Here is a 20,007-nt window from a genome sequence, read left to right as displayed (position 1 = left end):
GATCTTGTTATACATGATCCAATGTAATACAGGGTCCGAAGCTTCTGAAAAGGATAAGTTCACCTAATTCCAATGTCCTGCCGGAAAAAGGAAAGACAACAATCCTGCCACCTCCCATCTGAAGTGCATTTGATGCGCTTTTAGGATGCCAATTTGTGCATAGTCCACAGGGTTGTTCATCAGCATACAAAATTTTGTATAGTTTGGACACATGAAAACGATTGTAAGCACCCAAAATCAGACAATGCAAAAGAGAGGGCCTTCTTACAGGCTGTCCAAACCCCCCTTAAATTGATACAATTTTCCAGACCTGTGGTACTCATTTCAAAGGAACCTGAATGGAAACAAATGGGAAGTGACACTGAAACAGCTTAAAAGTTTCATCCTTAGCAGGAAATTATGTGGACAGTGGTAAGGGAGAAGTCTGCAAACAATTGCATATTCCTTGGCCCAATTGGTACCACAGTAAGACAAAAAAAAGCATCGTAAGTGAGATATTCTGTTTAGAGGGATGGAGCATCATTCTATGAAAAGAGGAACCTGACGTTGGCGTAGATGAGATGGAGAATGATGAGAATGAACCCTTATAAATTCAGTCACCAAAACATTTGAGGATTAGTAGTCAAATGTATTCCATCATGACTTTGTTCACTATTCACAATAATAGTTTGGGAAAGAAAGTGAAATGTTTTACCTAGATCTGGAGTTCAGCTTTAAAAACATATCCATAATGACATCCCCGCCTAATAGTATGCCCTTGTTGCCTCATGATGAGGTCAATTCATTTTCTGCTCTTACAAGCAAGGCAGCTCTTATAAAGAGTCGATAAGGGAGAAAGACAGAAATAAATATATTATATACTTTTGTTAGAAGTTGAGATTTTCATAGACTTAAGCTCACCCCGTCCGAGTTGCAAGGCCAAAGCAAAGTTTGTCCTTGGGTAACAAGGCATATAATTATGGATGAATTCGCATGATAGTGGCCAACTGCTTAGTACCTTCTTTAACTTTGAGATATTTCTCGAAGAGTTCTTACCACAGAATGCTAAGAAAACCCTAGAGACTATGAGATTTTCCTAAATAAATGAAAATTCCCTTTAAACCAATATATTGCCAAGTATAATGAGGTCATCCCAACCTCGGAAGACCTGAGTGAGTTTCACAAAAAGAAGGGGAGTCAAGTGCTCACTGTAACACCTCTACGCAGTGGAAAAAATGTAAACTCTCTCCAAAACACACCCAACAGTATGATGTAAATGAGCCGACATAAAACACACTGATGTGCAAAATAACAGCCAGTAGAGCCTCAAAAAGAACTCAGTACAGTTCCAGTATATCCATCCACGGAACTGGGAAAGTGGGACTCCACGTAGAGAGCACTAACTCCAACAGTGCTGGACAAAATACAGCCAACACCGTTCTTCTTGCAATATGCATTCAGCTCACCTACTATGAATTCTCCTCCTCACTGCAAGTGATCTCTGGCAAAAGCCCCGCTACAACTAGGGGAAAGCCTCGGGCTGCTCGAGAGCTCCACTAGACAGCTCAACAACCTCACCAAGTGGAAGCACAAAGGGGTGGATGAACTGCTCCACAACCCTGCCCTAGAACTGCTCTACAGGGCTGGCTATGCTGCTCCAATGAGTGGAGAATGAGGGCTGAAGGGGGCCCTATATAAATAGCCTCCAGCCCCCCCTAGAAAACCGACCAAAGGGGGGCATATAGCCGAACCACTGCCCTAGATGGTTGGCAGGCCTCCAAGGGGCTGCTCAGGGCTGACTTCAAGGCGCCTACATGGCCGACTGCCCTGCCCCTCAACCATAGTTACCAAGGAACGGCGTTCCAACATCCGGAATGCCAGGAACGCCGTTCCAGGACGCAGACCGGAACCGGAACGGCCCCCCCCCCAAAAAAAGGCTCTTTGAAAGTTTTAAATGAGTATTTTAGAGCTTATATAGAAAGTTTAACAAGTTTCTTTCATTTTCTAACATAGTTTTATGTCATATGATGACGTGTCGTGTATGACGTGGCGTTCCGGTTCCCGTTTCCCCCTTCCCTGAACGTTCCCGTTCCGACACCCAAATTTCCGGAACGTTCCCGTTCCCTAGTAACTATGCCCTCAACCCTGACCAGGATGCCACTGCCTGCAGCCTTACATAAGGCTGCCACACTCCAAGTATGGGCAGACACATGGTGACCAATCTACCCTAGACTACCCTCACGGGGGGCAGGCACACCCACAACACAGGCCCTCACTCATCACACTAGCCTCACTCACTAGGTGGGCACACCCACAAGCAAGGACCTCTCTCTCTAGGTGACATCAGGAGATGTTGACCTCTAACACCCGCTCTCATCTCTTGATGGAACAAAGACATCAGGGAGCTAGGTGTGCCATTGGAACAACTAGAGGAATCCATCGTGTGATACTCCACCGTTGAAGACAGCCACAGGTACTATCGAAGAAGTCCCCTCTTGGCGCAAACCGCCTCAACACAATCACTCGAAACCTGGAGCTATTCCTCCTAGGCCACAAGTGCTAGGTACACTCCTCTGGTCTGGTAACGGGTACACTAGGTCATCTGGTACAACAAACTGACTGTTGGTACTGTTGGTACATGACTCCAACAAAAGGTACTGGAACAATAATCCAACTAATACTAACACCAGAGCAAGGTCTACTTCCTTGCATGGGCACTTGTATCACAAAGCTAGATAGCCCCCTCGCAAGTCCAAACTGGTACACGGTCACCAGATCGACGAACTTCAGTGCTCCAATGATAACGGGCTTATAACAGCTCACAAGGATCAATCAATTGTGTCTGGATTTCCACACCGGCAATCTGCTGACCCATTCGGATCTCCAACAACATTAGACAAGAGTTGCAGCAGAACACTAGGAGACCCCCTCTAGATCTGCCAGGTCATGAAGTCCAAACAAAATACAAACTAGTAAAATACTGACACCTGAGTCAACAGGAACAACTCCTCGTGGCTCGAGGTCCTGCCTCTATAAATGACTCCCTTCCCATTGCACCTGATCGGCAGGTGCTGCTGCCACAAACAAGCAAGCAATCCTCCCTCTGGATCCGAAAAAGCTGTTAGAGGTCAACATCTCCTGATGTCACCTAGAGAGAGGGCCTTGCTTGTGGGTGTGCCCGCCTTGTAAGGCTAGCATAGAGAGAGTGCCTATGTTGTGGGCGTGCCCGCCCGCCTTGTGAGGATAGTCTAGGATAGTCGCAGCCTGATCAGTGCTGAGGAGAGGCTCCCTTTTAGCGCCGTCCTTGAGCGCCTTCTACGGCTGTGTGGAGGCGCCTGAGGGAGTCGACTCCCTGATGTGCAGGTCAGCTGGAGGGCAGAGAGCACAGCCCCTTTATATAGGCTGGTGCAGATCCCGCCCTAGCCTTGCTTGTCAGCTGGCCGGCCCATGCATTAGGGCCTTGTGCAGCCCAATATAGGGGGCTGTTTGAGTCTGCCCCCTAGGGCTGTGGGTCGGCCATATCAGCACGCAGGTCGGCCCTACCCTATGCTAGCTGACTAGGAGGCTGGGGGGTTATAGGCTCCCCCCACATGAGCATTCATTACTTCAGTGTGGTGCTTGGCAGAGGAGCAGAGCCAACCCACAGTTGCACTTGAGGAGCAAGTGGAGCATAGGGGGCTGTTTGAGTCTGCCCCCTAGGGCTGTGGGTCGGCCATATCAGCACGCTGGTCGGCCCTACCCTATGCTAGCTGACTAGGAGGCTGGGGGGTTATAGGCCCCCCCCACATGAGCATTCATTACTTCAGTGTGGTGCTTGGCAGAGGAGCAGAGCCAACCCACAGTTGCACTTGAGGAGCAAGTGGAGCAGTTCATCCACTCCCTTGTGCTCCCGTTCTCTTGGTTGTTGAGCTGTTTGTCTGAGCTCTCGAGCAGCCCGTTGGTTCCGAGGTTTTCCCCCAGTTGTAGCAGGGTTTTCTCCAGAGATAACTTGCAGTTCTCCTGTGCCTTTCTCTCCTTCTCAGTGTGGTGTGTGTGTGAGGCGTGCTCTCTCTCTCTCTCTCTCTCTCTCTCTCTCTCTCTCTCTCTCTCTCTCTTCTCCGTTCATTTCCGCTGCACTTCTCACATGGTATCAAATCCACGGTTGGCTTGAGACCCGAGGAGCGGAGGGAGTGTTGAGCCAACACACAGAGAGGAGGATTAGGGTGCTGTTCGGAGGTGTCTTTGAGGAGGAGCATGTGCAAGGAGTGGACTGTTCAGGTGACCAGCAAAGGGTGACTTTGAAGGGTGTTTTCAGATCAGAGAGGAAGTGTTCCCGAGGGACGGAAAGCGAGGAGTGAAGGTACATTGGGCTGTCAGCCCCTTCATCCTCTTCTTGAGCCTTCTCCTTTCTTCAACCCTCCGTTCCCTTCTATCCCATCCACCTTCTCGTGCAGTTCAGCTTCCTCTTCACTCCGACATGGCGACTTTGTCCGAGATGGCTGAGAACAAGACAAAAAATTCCAGTGTTGCCCACGTTCCCGATTGACCAAAAGTTGGATGGGCTCAATTATGGCGTCTGGAGGGTGATGATGGAGTTTGCGTTACAATCATACGATTTGGCAGATTTCATCTTGATCGGTGTTGCCCGACCAGATCCCCTTGCTTAGAACCTTGGCATCCTGGCACAGGAGGCCGAGACTCTGTCTCAGTTTTGGGACCGTGACAATGCAAGGGTAAGATCATTCATTTTCCTTAATTGTACTCCTCAGGTGATTAATCACGTGAAGCACATGATAGTGGCCAAGAGTATATGGGAGCATCTGACGTCCATGTGTAATCGAACCTCTCCCATGAAGAGGGTTTCCCAGGAAGTCCAGATGCGGTTGTTGGATCCCAAGAAGTCTTCATCGATGCGGAACCACATCAACAAGTTACAAGAACTTCAGCTAGAGATCCTCCAAGCAGGGAAGCAGACATCATCCAAGGACATGGCCATAACTCTACTGTCCCAGTTATCCTCTCAGTATGGGGTCTTCTATTCGTCCTTGATCACCAGTGGTAGGATGAATGAGTTGACCTAGGAGGAATCGGTCCCCATGGTGCTTGACCACGAGGAGCGCTTCGTCGATCGTACCTATGAGAGTCAGCCTGAGGCTTTGATAGCTAGGTAAAAAGCAGTTGACAACTAAAGAACGAGAAGCTCTGAAGGCATCCCGTACGTGCAAGCGATGTGGCCAGAAAGGTCATTATTGGCGTTAGTGTCCCCAAAGGAACGTTGAGGTGTCCGGTAACCAAATGGCCAATAGTGTTACTACTACGACCACGTATCCTCCAGCCTTTTAGTACACTTGGCAGGCCCTACCAGCAAGCTTTCTTGAAGACTAGAATTCAAGTGTTGCCCACGTTCCCAGTTGACCGGCAACAGGATGGGCTCAATTACAGCGTTTGGTGGGTGATGATGGAGTGCGTGTTACAATCATACAACCTGACAATTTCGTCTTGATAAGTATTGCCCAGCCAGATCCCCTTGCACAAGACCTTGGCATCCTAGCACAGAAGGAGGCCAAGACTCTGCCCCAGCTGTGGGACCGTGTCAATGCAAGGGTGAGATCATTTATATTTCTTAACTGTACTCCTCATATGATTAACCCCGTTAAGCACATAACTGTTGCCAAAAGTATATGGGAGCATTTGGTATCCATGTATAACCGAACATCTCCCATTAAGAGGGTTTCACTGAAGGTCCAGAAGAGGTTGTTAGATCCCAAGAAGTCTTCATCGATGCGGGACCACATCAACAAGTTACAAGAACTTCAACGAGAGATCCTCCAAGCGAGGAAGCAAATTTTATCATAGGATATGGCCATTACTCTACTATACCAATTATCCTCTTAGTACGGGGCCTTCTATTCATTCTTGATCACCAGTGGTAGGGTGAATGAGTTGACCTGGGAGGAATTGGTCCCCATGGTGCTTGACCAAAAGGAGTGCTTCGTCGATCGTACCTATGAGAGTCAGCCTCAGGCTTTGACAGCTGATCAGACAGGTAGAAAGCAGTTGACAGCTGAGAAACGAGAAGCTCTGAAGGCATCCTGTACGTGCAAACGATGTGACCAGAAAGGTGTAGGTTGAGTACTGCTGAAAACATGGCTGAAGAGTGGATTGTATGCCCGCAAAGATGATGTCTACCTTGCACCCTTCAATCTGTAACTAGTGTCCGCAGAGCTGTATAGGACCTAGACCAGAGTGAATTGGTTGCTCGGATGATACTCTATTCTGCTAATATTTGGCATCTCACAAGGTTGTGGAGATTGATTTTGTTGCCGAGTTGAGATTGGTTCTAACGGTGGAGCTAGTGTGCTTGATGGATTATTGGCGTTAGTGTACCCAAAGGAACTTTGAGGGGTCCAGTAACCAAATGACCAATAGTGTTACTGCTGTGACCACGTATACTCCAGCCTTTTAGTACACTTGGTAGGCGCTGCCAACAGGCTTTTGGAATCCAGATGGAGGATTGCTTGCTTGTTTGTGGCAGCAAGACATGCCACTCAGGTGCACCAAGCACGGAGTCATTTATCGAGGCACGCTTTCAGGCAGGACCTCAAGCCACGAGGAGTTGGTCCCACTGACTCAGGTGGTAGTATGTTACCGGTTTCTATTTTGTTTAGACGTTATGACCTGGCAGATCCAAAGGGGGTCTCCTAGTGTTCTGCTACAGCTATTGTCTGATGTTGCTGGAGATCCGGATGCGTCAACATATTGCCAATGCGGGTATCCAGACATAGTTGATTGATCCTTGTGAGCTGTTATATGCCCGTTGTCATTGGAGCACTGATTTGGCAACAGTGTACCAGTTTGGACTTGAGAGGGGGCTATCTCACTCTGTGATATAGGTGCCCATGGAGGGAAGCAGATGTAACAGAGGGCTACTTTTTACCTAGGCTAAAGTTAGTGGAAAGGCCTTTATTGGCTTGTAAGTGTTTTTTTCCCTTTCTTTAGGGGATACCATAAGTTGCCACGTGGCATCCTAGGAGGTAATCCCATTAGCAATACTGCTTTGTACTCCCCTGGGCCATACCTATATAAGGGCTCTAGTTGTACTTGGCATATTCATTCATGGCTTGTACTTCATTACTGAAATAGAATATACAGCAAGAGTTCAATACTCAGCTGAATTCTAAAAAGGATTGACTTCCTCCTGTCCTTGTGCAACCCCTCACAAGTCCCTATTGAAGATCCAGCCCATGATCTTCCTCCCTTACCTTTTTCATAAACATAAGGTACTACACTACTTTAACTTTCCTGCAAATTCTACTAAACTTAGTAGTGTTTACTGTTAGTTAGGAGAAGTCCTGTTGCATTGGTATCAGAGCCTTTTTCGTGGGAATTTGTGGGAAATTCTTTATCCAATTATTTTGAAATTTGGAGCGTCTACTCTTGAGCCTAGGGCCTACCTCTGTGTAAAAATTCAGCGCCAGAAGTGCTCTCTGTTGTGAGCTGCCACATGGCAGGCTCTGAGAAACCCTGATTTTCAAACTGCTCAGAATTTGGGGCTTCTTCCATCAGTGGAAAGCCCTTGCTTCCCTGAGCATTTCTATGTGTGAGAATCCTAAAATGGTGGAGTATTTAGTCAACATTGAAGTGAATTTTCTCTCTGGCGCAAGAGACTGAAGAAAGCAACGATCTTTGTTTTCCTGCACCAAACTAAGGCGTTCTTGGCTTGATCTGTTCGCACTAATCTCATAAGGCTGCTCCGTAAGTCTGGTGGTAATCCGAGACTATTTGGAGGAGTTATGAGCTATTTCAACTGGCTGGCTTGGAGGAACTGCTGCGAACTTCAGATGTACAGCTCCATTTCGGGTCAGCTTTAGTGCAGATGGTCGCCTAGCTCCATGAATGCAACTGACAAAGTGTGATAGTGATCTGGTTTTTTGTTACTGAGAATTTTGAAAATCAGTTGCAACAGCTAGCGCAGGATTGTCATTTGCCAAAAGTCTAGCAATTTCTCGCCATCCAAGTGTAATGTTACGAATTTCTACTCCTAATTGGCTCTTTAGTTCAGTCTTGGCATAAGGATCGCCTAATCAAGTGGGAAATTTCAAGTTTTCTCTCTGAAAGTTGACCTGCAAGCCCAATGATCCTCATGTTGGCAATGTTCAAGGGGATTTAGCAGCAACTCCTCAAGTACAAGCATCCCTTAACCAAGGGCAGATCATAAAGAGTTGTATGGACCCAATGCTACATATATTCAAGGAGTTAACTAATGAGATTAAGACCAATAATCAGAAGATGGACCAAAAGATGCAGAACATGTCTGCCACTTTTAATAAAAGGTTTGACCAGTTAAAGAGAAGCCAAATTTATGATGGGAAGAGACCTGTGGATCCCTAAATTGATGGAGACTCAAGTTCAGATAATGATGATGATGATCCTATACATGTAACTGAACCGGTTGGTTTTATGGCTTTTGCCCGAAGGACCTATCACTCTAGTGGAGTTACAGCTCATATGGATAAGGATTCAGCACATGGTAAGATTCCTAATAATAACAGTTCAGCAGCTGAAGAGTTGTGCCGAAAATTCCATGAATATAAGTTGCTACCATCAGACCTTAGGGCAGCAATGACATTCCAGCAATATATACAAATAGTTAAATCTATTGAACCAAAAGGACCTGTTCATGAAGACAAAGATATGAAAGACAAGATTATACTTCCTAAGTTCAAAGGTGATTCTACCTCTCCTGAGGAATTGGAGGAATGGCTAAGCAAGATGGACGACTACTTCCTTCTATATCCAAAGGGTGATCAAGGTAAAATCAGATTTGCTGTTCTTCATCTGGAAGATTATGCCCACTCTTGGTGGAGGCATCTACAGCAAGAAGGGTTAACTTTTAATGCTTGGGATGAATTCAAGGCTCAAATGCTTAAAACTTTTATATCTCCTTTTACTAGAGATCAATATATTTGTAAGTGGTATGATCTTACTCAGCAAGGATCAGTGAAAATTTATATCAAACAATTTTGAAAATTGACTCTATTTGTTCATGGTATTGATGAAAGAGTTAGAATGCTCAAGTTCATCCATGGTCTGCACCCTAGTATTGCTTCAGATGTTGTAGCTCAAAAGCCCAATTCTCTTACGAAGGCCATGCAGTTGGCAGAGCTTTATGAACCCAAATACAATGGAAAGGAGAAGACTTTGGGTATTGGTCACTTTGGAACTAAGCCTATGGTCAAAGGGGTTTCCAATGATGAAAACAAACTTCCTGCACTTGCTACAACTTCTTCTATTTCTAGGTTCCCCACAGTGTATGGTAGTGGCATGGGACAGCCTAGGGCTTACAAGGCTACAGATGTAAAGCCATCCTTTAAACCCACTCCAAAGGATGATCTAGGTGATAAAAGAAACAAGTTGGTTAAGCAATTATTGATGACAGGAAGAAGAAGAAATTGTGCTACCTTTGTGGTGAGAAGTGGACCCCTGAACATAGGAATGTGTGCAAAGCAAAAACAGAAGCAAAGTTGAGCTTGATTCTAGAGATTGATGAGGATTTATCTCCTAATACTTCTGCAGCAGAATCTGAATTTCATGAATATCAGGACTGTGTTAATGAAGGCCTTGATGATGATGAGGATCATAGTTCGGGACCACCTTTCCCTTTGATCCACATGGGTTATCCATGTTTGACACCATGCTTACGGATGATAGTTTGCCAAGGTGCTCAAATACACTGAAACAATGTAACATTGAAGTTGTTGAAGGTTATGAGGATGAGATCAAAAATTCTGATGAAAATGATGCTGTTGATGATGATAAAGTGTATTGAGATACACAATCAATTGTGTACAGCATATCTCATGATGTTTTTATGAGCTGCAAGGGCTCTCAAACCCTTAGGTTAAAAGGGACAATCAATAACACAGCAGTCCACATTTTGGTTGAAAATGGGAGCACTCATAACTTCATTAATGCAAAGACACTTCAAACAGTGAGGTTATGCCCATCCACTTTGGATCATGGGATCAAAGTTGAGGTGGCTAATGGTCAGCATTCCCACAGTAAGCAATATTGTCAGGCTGCTCAAGTGCAACTTTCTCAAGACTATACTTTTCATGGAGATCTATTTGTCTTGGAATGGGACCTATTGACATTGTCCCTGGTTGTGAATGGTTGAGAACCTTGGGAGAATTCTCTATGAACCTTAACAGGCTGTATATGAAGTTTATGCATGAAGGTAAGCACATCACTTTGATGGGTCACCAATCTCCTAAATTGTCCTTAATTTCTGCAAGAAGAATGGCCAGAGACCTCAAAAGTGTTTGTGGAGTCTATGCTATTCAGTTGACCAAGTCTCAAGAGGATAATGGGTTGTTGGTGGAGGATAAAGACATGCAAAGACATGCAGTCCCTATTACAGCAATACTCTGATGTATTTGCTGATCTCCCCAACCATCTTCCTCCCATGAGAGATGTGGATCATGCAATTGTGTTGGAGCCAGGATCTAAGCCAATCAACAAAGCTCCGTACAGACTTTCTAGAGCTGAAAGGGAAGAGGTGGCAAGGCAAATAAAGGAACTCCTTGGCAAGGAATTTATTACACAGACTCAGTCACCCTTTGCCTCTCCTGTGTTATTGGTTAAGCAGAAGGACGGCTTATTTAGAATGTGTATTGATTACATGGATTTGAACAAAATGACAATTAAGAATAGGTTTCCTATCCCTAGAATTGATGATCTACTGGATGAGCTTAGAGGGGCAAAGTACTTCACAAAGATTGACTTAAGGTCAGGCTATCATCAAATAAGGATGAAGGAGGGAGATGAACATAAAACTGCCTTCAGGACTGAACGTGGGCTTTATCAATTCAAAGTGATGGCATTTGGTTTAACCAATGCACCTGTAACTTTCCAGGCCCTAATGAACAAGGTATTGCAGCCTTTCCTCTATAAATTTGTGCTGGTATTCTTTGATGATATATTGATCTACAAAAAAACAAAAGAAGAGCATTTATTGCATGTCCAACAAGTATTGGAAGTATTGAGGACACACCAGTTGTATGCCAAATCAAGTAAATGCACTTTCATGGCTGAAGAAGTGGAATATTTGGGCCATATTGTCAGCAGTAGTGGCATTAAGGTGGATCCCAGCAAGTTAAAGTGTGTAAAGGATTGGCCTATACCTCAGAATATCACCCAGCTGAGAGGGTTCCTTGGTCTAGCATCATTTTATAGAAGGTTTATAAGGCATTTTGCCAAATTGGCAGCTCCTCTCACTGATCTTCTCAAAAAGAATGCTTTCCAATGGTCATATGTCCTGATTTCTCTCAACCTTTTATAATTGAGGCTGATGCTAGTGGAAGGGGCATTGGAGCTGTCCTAAAGCAGAGTCATGGAGTTATTGCCTTTGAAAGTTAGAAATTGGATGACAAGGAGTCAAGTTTCCACATTTATGACCAAGAGATGTTGGCAATACTTCATGCAATCAAAAAGTGGCACCACCACATTTATGGCAGCCATTTCAAGGTCAAGACTGATCATAAGACTCTCAGATATTTTCTATCTCAGTCTTCTCTATCACCCAAGCAAAGGAGATGGCTATCCATTGTGCAAAACTATGACTTTGACATAGATTACAAGATGGGCAAAGAAAATATTGTGGCAGATTCTCTTTCCAGGATATGGGCTTGTACTTTGTCATCTATTACTGAGGTTTATAAAGATTGGATCCATGGCATTCAAGAAGAGTATCTCAATGATCCTCAAGCAGCTGCTATGTTCCAAGACTTGCAAGATCCCAACTGTCAGCAATATCCCAATTTCAAGTTGCACAATGGGCTCTTGTGGTATGACAGAATACTTCTTACTGAAAATTCCTCCTATAAGCTGCTAATCTTGCAGGAATTTCACTCATCTCCTATGGCTGGGCATATAGGCCTCAACAAGATGTATGATAAGCTAAAACAGAGTTTTTACTGGAAGGGGATTTGGAAGGATGTTTCAAAGCTGTAAGCCCTGTCAACAAAACAGGGAGTTGAATCTGAGACCAGCTGGTCTACTACAACCTTGTTAGAAATGACCCAACACAGGGTATGCACAGCGGAAGACTGATAGTAATGCCCAAGAGCTCACACAGTGTGGTGTGGGGTGTGGAATCACAAACTTCTTCAACTTATGTGCATAGAATAGATGTGCAGACTCATCAATAGACAATGAACCAACCAGATAGAGAAACCACCAAAATAATATATTTCCGTCCAAAGCTAAGGATACAATACAAAAGAGATAGATCCAGAGTCCCACCAATGGTATGGTCCTCTGATCTTACCACAGGGTACTTCTCCTATCTGCCAGTTATCTCTAGACTTGAGCCCGCGTGGTCCACCTCGAGCGTCTATAGACTTTCTGTCCAGAATGGTTCTCCCCCTTACTACTTGTAGATCAGCCTAGGTAGGCAGCCCTTTCGCAGCTTTGTCTGCAGCTTCTATGTGCCTCCTTCACCTCCTGGATGTAGGCCCAAGGAAGGTCCTCCTACTGTTTCAATCTGCTGGTGGTTGACTGCTCCAGAGAATCAGTTATGAGGGCACAAAGGCCCTCCTTATATAGGGCACAAGGCCCTCCAAAACCAACCGACCAGCCAGCCCTAATTGGGCAAACTGGCTGGTCTGTAGCAGCCCGAACCAACCGACCAGTTGGTTGGCTGGTTGGCTGCCTTGCCTATTGTTATGCTCTAGCCGAGATAGCATGACCTCGGATAGATCGGTGGGCAATTTCTCTTAGATGACCAACTTTTGTAATAGTTAATGTGCGTAATTGAAATGGTCAAGAGAAGTAACTGCCAAGGTCCTAGGTGAGGGTGGAATGGCATTGACTAGGTAGTTCTGAGTGCTAAGGCCTAGGTGCACCTAAATGTGTAATAATGCCAAGGGGCAAGTGGGTTTTAATGTGCCCCAAGAGAGGGGTAAAAAAGGTGCACCAAGTGGATAGGCTAAATTGATGACATTTGGCAAGGAGAACTATCTAGGGAAATGAGGGTCTCATGGATAAGCATGAAAAAAAATAACGAATAGATGTGACGAGCTGCTATCCATGAGAATTTGGCTAGGTGGAACAACCGAATGCCATCGCCCGTGATTGATCTAACAAGATAGCGGGGAAAGAGATTCAGGCTATAGATAAAGTTGTTTACATTTGGTATCAGAGCCATTTGGGAAAAACGAATCACGATCGTGAGAAAGAAGCGTGGCTGTAGTTGTGGGCAGAGAAGAATCGATTTCAAGATCTTGAAATCGCGACTGGTCGAGGGGATAAGCAGTCCAAGGAGGTGGAAGATTTCGAGTTTTGAGGCGAAGCAGAATCGGGACCGCTTTCTGCTAAACAGGAGTAGCATGGGGAACTTGACTATCTGTTCACGATGAACAAGGTGACGCGACTAACATGCGACGGGCTGTTAGCGTGGAAAAACAGTCGCAGGTGACGGGTCAAGGAGCAGACGTCGACAAGAAGAGTGAATCGTCGAGCAATCAGTAGCCGAGCAGGGAGTTGGAAGTGTAAGAAAGCAGGCTCGGAGCAACTGCTGGCATCCCTGCGTGCGCAAATAAAGGGCGACTCTGAAGTGGAGGCAGGACCGTGCAAATGCATGGGTAACTGTGCGATGGCGATAAATGTCAAGGTGCAGAAGGTGGAGACGAATCCTCGGCACCATAGCCATGCTGGGATTGGAGATGCAGGTCTATTGCTGAGCCATCATTTCGGGCTTGGACCTCCACCCACTGGGCTGTCCAGTTTCTCTCGTGAGGCAACGCCAGCCTTGGCTCCGCAACGTCTGATTACTTCATCATGAGCTTTATGCTGTAGTAACCGCTATTGAAGAGATCAACCACTGAGCAGAATTGCGACGTGCATAATTCAAATTGATGCCAGCACCTGTGTGACTTTGCTGAGAGCATAGGAGAGAGAAAAGCTTAGGCTGAGCCTAACATTTGGTATCACTTTAGACAGCACAGAGGTGACGTGATCCGTCGAATCGTTTGAAGAGGAGAAATCAGGGAGCCCTTTCTTTCCATGCAGTTTTTTTGTTTTTCATAGGTCCTGTTATTTATGCACCGTCGAAAAGAAAAAAAACCAGGAAAGTAGAACAGAAGTGAAGGGTGTATATATTGGTTATTTGGGTTTTAGAAAAGACTGAAAAAAAAAAAAACTATTTTCCCTTTTGAAACTATGGAGGCAGAAGGACAAGATTCTAGGGTGAATCCTAGTGAGTCTAGAGTGCTGTCTACACAACAGAGGTCACATCATGCAGCACCTACTTTGATTGGTAGGATTTCGATATTAGAGGATGCTTTACAACAGATTATGAACCAGCAGCTTCAAGTGAATGCTGGTCAAAATGAGATCAGGGAGATGGTGCAAGCCTTGTCGGCTAGACCGTCTAGAATTGATAAGGGCAAAGCTCCAGCAGAGCCAGAGCCCAGTATACATTCCTTAGAGCGCGCAAGGGTCAAAGTGCCTAATATCGCTAATTATAGACCGGAGAAGTACGCTGGTCGGATGACCGAGCGCAGCTTTGATGTGATCGAGGTTTGGTTACACAAGTGGGAAGAAGCCTTCGCCATTTGTGAAATTAGATCCGATCTAAAGAAAATCCGCGAGGCCACACACCTGTTTATTGAGGCAGCGGACAGATGGTGGATAAAGCAACAGAAGGATCAAGTTGCTCCAACCACCTGGGAAGGGTTTAAAGCTGAATTCAAGAAACACTTTCTCCCACCTGATGAAGAATCCCGCGCTTGGGATGCTTATAGAAATTTCGTCAGAGGAGTCTGTCAGTGGCAGAGTACACTGACAAATTCAGGGAATGTGTCATGAAAATAACAGACCCTCTCCCTATGTCGGTTCAGTTAAAAGACTATATCTATGGACTGAACGACAAAATCAAAATGGAAGTTTGGGCTAAATATGTGACTACATTAGATGAATCTATAGCAGTAGCCCTGAATTATGAGGATGCCAGAGGCAGATCTGGTGGATTTGAGCAGGCAGGGACTCAGTATGAGTACCCGAAAAAAGAGGGATTTCCGAGGAAATGGGTTTCAAAGACAAGTGTCTCGCAGCCAAGTGGCCAAACCAAGCAGGTGAAGCCGGTTGAGGGACCAGTAAAAACAAGTACCACCGTTGGGGTGAAAAGGAAAATAACTCCAATGGCAGCCCGGGCTTGGTCAAAGTCCTCGTTGACCCCTGAACAAAAAGAGAAAGCTAGAAAAGAAGGATTGTGCTTCGGCTGCCTTCAGCGACATCAGTGGAAGGATTGTCCACTGAATAAAGACCGTCGCACGGCTAATATGATAATATCTGAATGCGACGTAGAAATGCAGGAGAGTCCCAATGCGGTACATATGCATATGCAACTGGCGGGACCTTCTCAGAGATTAGTACCTTGTTTGTTATGTGTATCTGCTGCTAAGTTAGTGACGAGTGCACCTGATAACATCCTATCTAAGCCCACAGCAACGGGGTATACGGCCTTTAATGATACAGAGTTAATTAAAATGAAAGGGCAAGTGGCCAGTTATGATGTCATTGGGTTGTTTGACTCGGCGTCAACTCACAATGTGATTAACTCCAAGCTCATGAAGAGGCTGAAATTAAAGACAAGTCCATCTGACTATGCGTATACAGTCAGGATGGCAGATGGAAGTTCAACTGAAGTATGGGACCAAAGGGTTACCCAGTTGGAGCTTCGGATTCAGGACTATGCTGAGAAGCTTGATTTTGAAATGACCAAGCTTGCTCATGCAGATATAGCCCTGGGAATGGCGTGGCATTCTAAGAAGAATCCAGCCATTGATTGGAAAAAGCACGTATATCAATTCAAGATGAATGATGTGCTTTATGTCTTGCGAGGTGAAAAAGATATACCTCAGGGACCGTTGGTTTCCGTGATGGAAATCAGAAAGGCTCAAGTAGAGTTTTTATTCCTTTGCACAGCATCGGTAGAGCCGGTGGATGATTCTTCGGCTAGCATTGATGTTACGCAAAGTGGTGAGATGGCCAAGCTGGCTAATCTTATAACAGAGGAGTTCTCTGAATGTTTTAGGGATAAACTACCTTATGGGTTACCTCCAGAGCGGAAAGTTCAGCATAAGATTGAACTGATCCCGAGGGCAGAACCTGTAAATAGACCTCCCTATAGAATGAGTTTTGCTGAAGAGGCGGAGGTGCGTAGACAACTGGAAGAATACCTCAAGTTGGGGCAGATTCAACCAAGTTTCTCACCTTTTGCTTCGCCAGTGATATTAAAGAAGAAAAAGGATGATACGTTTCGCCTCTGTATAGATTACAGAGCATTGAATAATATCACTGTTAAGCACAGGTATCCGATGGCTCGGATTGATGATTTGCTAGATGCATTACATGGAGCCGTGATTTTCAGTAAGATAGATCTTAAGTGTGGCTACCATCAGATCCGGATTAGAGCCGAGGATGTGCATAAAACCGCTTTCAGGAGCAAGTTTGGTCATTATGAGTTTTTGGTAATGCCCTTCGGACTTACCAATGCTCCAGCGACCTTCGTCATGCTTATGAACGATTTACTACGTCCGTATATCGGAAAGTTCGTAGTACATTTCATTGACGATATCCTGATATTCAGTAAAAGTATTACTGAACATCGTGAACACTTAAGAGTAGTGTTCAGTACTTTGAGGAAAGCCAGTCTCTATGTAAATAAAAAGAAAACTATACTGTGTATGGTTAGGCTTGAATACTTAGGGTTCATAATTACTCCACAGGGGGTAGAAATGGATCCGAAGAAAGTGGCTGCGATACTAACTTGGTCAATCCCTCAGAGTCTGACCGCGTTGCGATCATTCTTGGGATTTGTCCAGTTTTATAGAAGGCATATCAAAGGATATTCCAGAATAGTATCGCCATTGACTGATCTGACCTCAGATAAAGTACCTTTTATTTTGGGACAGAATCAACAGGAAAGTTTTAACACCATAAAACAAGCTCTGGTCTCAGGACCGGTGTTAAAAATAGTTGATCCCCAGAAACCGTTGTTCCTAGAAACCGATGCAAGTGGCATTGCGGTAGGAGCAGCAGTCCTCCTTCAAGAGGGAAGGCCAGTAGCCTTTGAAAGCAAGAAGCTTTCTCCCTCTCAAAGGAATTGGCAAACTCATGAATTAGAGTTGTATGCTGTCATCCATGCTTTGAAAACATGGAGGCATTTATATGGTTCAGAGTTTTATGTGGATGTGGATCATGATACTCTGAAACATTTTTGTAAACAGCCTGACTTAAGGGGCCGCCAAGCTAGGTGGGCAGAGCTCATGCAGGAGTTTAATTTGACGATTCGGTACCGAAGAGGAAAAGATAATAAGGTGGCTGATGCGTTGTCTCGCATTATGCACAACCTGAGTTTCACAGTATTAGAGAGTGCTCTAATGATCGAGATAAGAGAAACTCAAACAGTGGACGAGTTTGTCCAGAGCTTATGGCCTAAGGCTCATGTGTTAAAACCCGGGGAAAATAAAAAGGATGACCTGGCATCCAGAAAAGGCCAAACTTATGCAAGATATACCATAAGGGATGGTATGCTAGTTAGAAATGGCAAGGTTGTAGTACCTTGTCAGAATGATCTCAGGCAGAGAGTCATTCGACAATGCCATGATAGCCCGTGTGCGGGACATCCAGGTGTCGAGAAGACATATGATCTCGTGAAGCGAGATTTCTTTTGACCAAAGATGAAAAAGCATATTCATGAATATGTGACACGGTGTTTCTCGTGTCAGGTAAGTAAGGCCGAGCGGGTGAAGCCACCCGGACTTTTACAGCCCTTGGAAATACCACTAAGTAAGTGGGAGAGCATTTCCATGGACTTTATTGTAGGGCTACCTGCAACACAAGGAGGGTATAATTCTATCCTTGTGGTGGTCGATCGTCTAACCAAGATGGCTCACTTCATTCAGACTAGAGAGTCTGTTAGTGCCCCGCAGGTGGCGGATTTGTTCATTAGACACATATTTCGTCTGCATGGATTGCCTAGATCCATAGTGTCAGACAGAGATGTCAGATTTACCGGTCATTTTTGGACAGCGGTATTTGAGACACTAAGGACTGAGTTGGGAATGAGTAGTAGGGATCATCCTGAGACGGATGGTCAGACGGAGAGTCAACCAAACTTTAGAGGATATGCTGAGGGCATATGTGTCATTGAGGCAACATACATGGGACAAGTGGTTGCCATTGTTGGAGTTTGCCTACAATGATAGAAAACATTCATCTACCGGGTTCAGTCCGTTTGAGCTGAACTATGGTTATAGACCAGCCAATCCAACTATAGTTGGAGTACCTCAGAAAGTGCCTAGTGCCGCGAACTTTGTAGTTCAGATGCAGGAGATGCTAGCGCTTGCGAGAGCTAATATCCGCCAGGCTATGGATAGGGCCAAGGTATATGCGGATGAAAATCGGTCTATAAGAGTATTTAAAGAAGGAGAAAAAGTTTTTCTCAGAGTTCCTTCGCACTCGAAGTCGTTGACTTCAGGAGAGTGTGCTAAGTTATCACCTCGATACTGTGGGCCGTGGTTAATTCTAAAGAGAATAGGCAGTGTAGCCTATAAATTAGAATTGCCACAGGGGTGTAAGGTGCACCCGGTTTTTCATGTTTCGCGCTTAAAGAAATTTTTGCATACAGGTGACTCACTAATCGAAGGTGTGGTTTTGTTTCAGGAGATAGAGGATATTGCAAGGCGCAAGCCAACAAGAATCCTGGACCGAGGAACAATGCAAATACGAAATCGGAAGATACCCACGGTGTTGGTTGCATGGCATGGTCAGCCTCTATCGGAAGCTACCTGGGAATCCGTATACCAGTTACGGAGAGTGTTCCCAGATTTCATCATCGAGGACGCTGATGCTTGAAGAGGGAAGGAATGTTATGCTCTAGCCGAGATAGCATGACCTCGGATAGATCGGTGGGCATTTTCTCTTAGATGACCAACTTTTGTAATAGTTAATGTGTGTAATTGAAATGGTCAAGAGAAGTAACTGCCAAGGTCCTAGGTGAGGGTGGAATGGCATTGACTAGGTAGTTCTGAGTGCTAAGGCCTAGGTGCACCTAAATGTGTAATAATGCCAAGGGGCAAGTGGGTTTTAATGTGCCCCAAGAGAGGGGTAAAAAAGGTGCACCAAGTGGAGAGGCTAAATTGATGACATTTGGCAAGGAGAACTATCTAGGGAAATGAGGGTCTCATGGATAAGCATGAAAAAAAATAACGAATAGATGTGACGAGCTGCTATCCATGAGAATTTGGCTGGGTGGAACAACCAAATGCCATCGCCCGTGATTGATCTAACGAGATAGCGGGGAAAGAGATTCAGGCTATAGATAAAGTTGTTTACACCTATCCAGCCCTATTTAGGGCCCTTTGCTGGCCCTTTGTTCCATGCAGGGCCCAGCCCCTTTGGACTGCTTACCCCACCACCTGCCAGCCCTGCTTGGAGGCCATAGACCTGCCCAATACCTGCTGCAACAGTGCGACTCCATGCTGCTACTGTTCCGCCTCTATTCAGCCCTTGTCCGGACCTTGGCGCACCCTGCACACCTTCCGTACACTGCCCTGCAGCAGCCCGTACGGATCCGTACAATGGCTGTCCCCTTTCTCTGGGCATACCTTGCCCTAGGTCTCCCTCCCCCATGCTCTCCTCATTTGGGGGCTTACAAATGGGGAGGTGACCTTTCCAACACTACTACAACCTCTGCCTATACCTCAAGGTAAATCGACACATATCAGCATGGACTTTATTACAGGTCTACCAGTGACCTCTAAGGGTTGGAACAGCATCTTTGTGGTTATTGATAGACTTACTAAAGCTGCCCACTTCATTGCTACTAAGACACAATTTACAGCTTCCAAGGTGGCTAAGCAATTCATGGAGAATGTGTTTAAAATTACATGGACTCCCTCAGGAAATTGTGAGTGATCGTGATGCTAAGTTCATGGGGCATTTTTGGCAAGAGCTTTTCAGTTCTATGGAAACACTTCTTAC

At 45.3% G+C, this 20,007-nt stretch overlaps 1 protein-coding gene across 3 annotated transcripts in view; it reads right to left on the bottom strand.

Moving 5' to 3' along the window:
- Positions 1–20,007, bottom strand: part of FIE (Transducin/WD40 repeat-like superfamily protein) — a 54,949-nt gene that overhangs the window by 7,776 nt on the left and 27,166 nt on the right. The gene's annotated exons all lie outside the window — the stretch shown is intronic.

The sequence above is a fragment of the Dipteris shenzhenensis genome, chromosome 16 (assembly GCF_047967505.1).
Source record: "Dipteris shenzhenensis isolate YYH24624 ecotype China chromosome 16, Dip_SZ_1.0, whole genome shotgun sequence".
NCBI lineage: Eukaryota > Viridiplantae > Streptophyta > Polypodiopsida > Gleicheniales > Dipteridaceae > Dipteris > Dipteris shenzhenensis.
The sequence above is the reverse complement of the archived record's forward strand: the minus strand, read 5'-3'. Positions and strand labels throughout refer to the sequence as shown.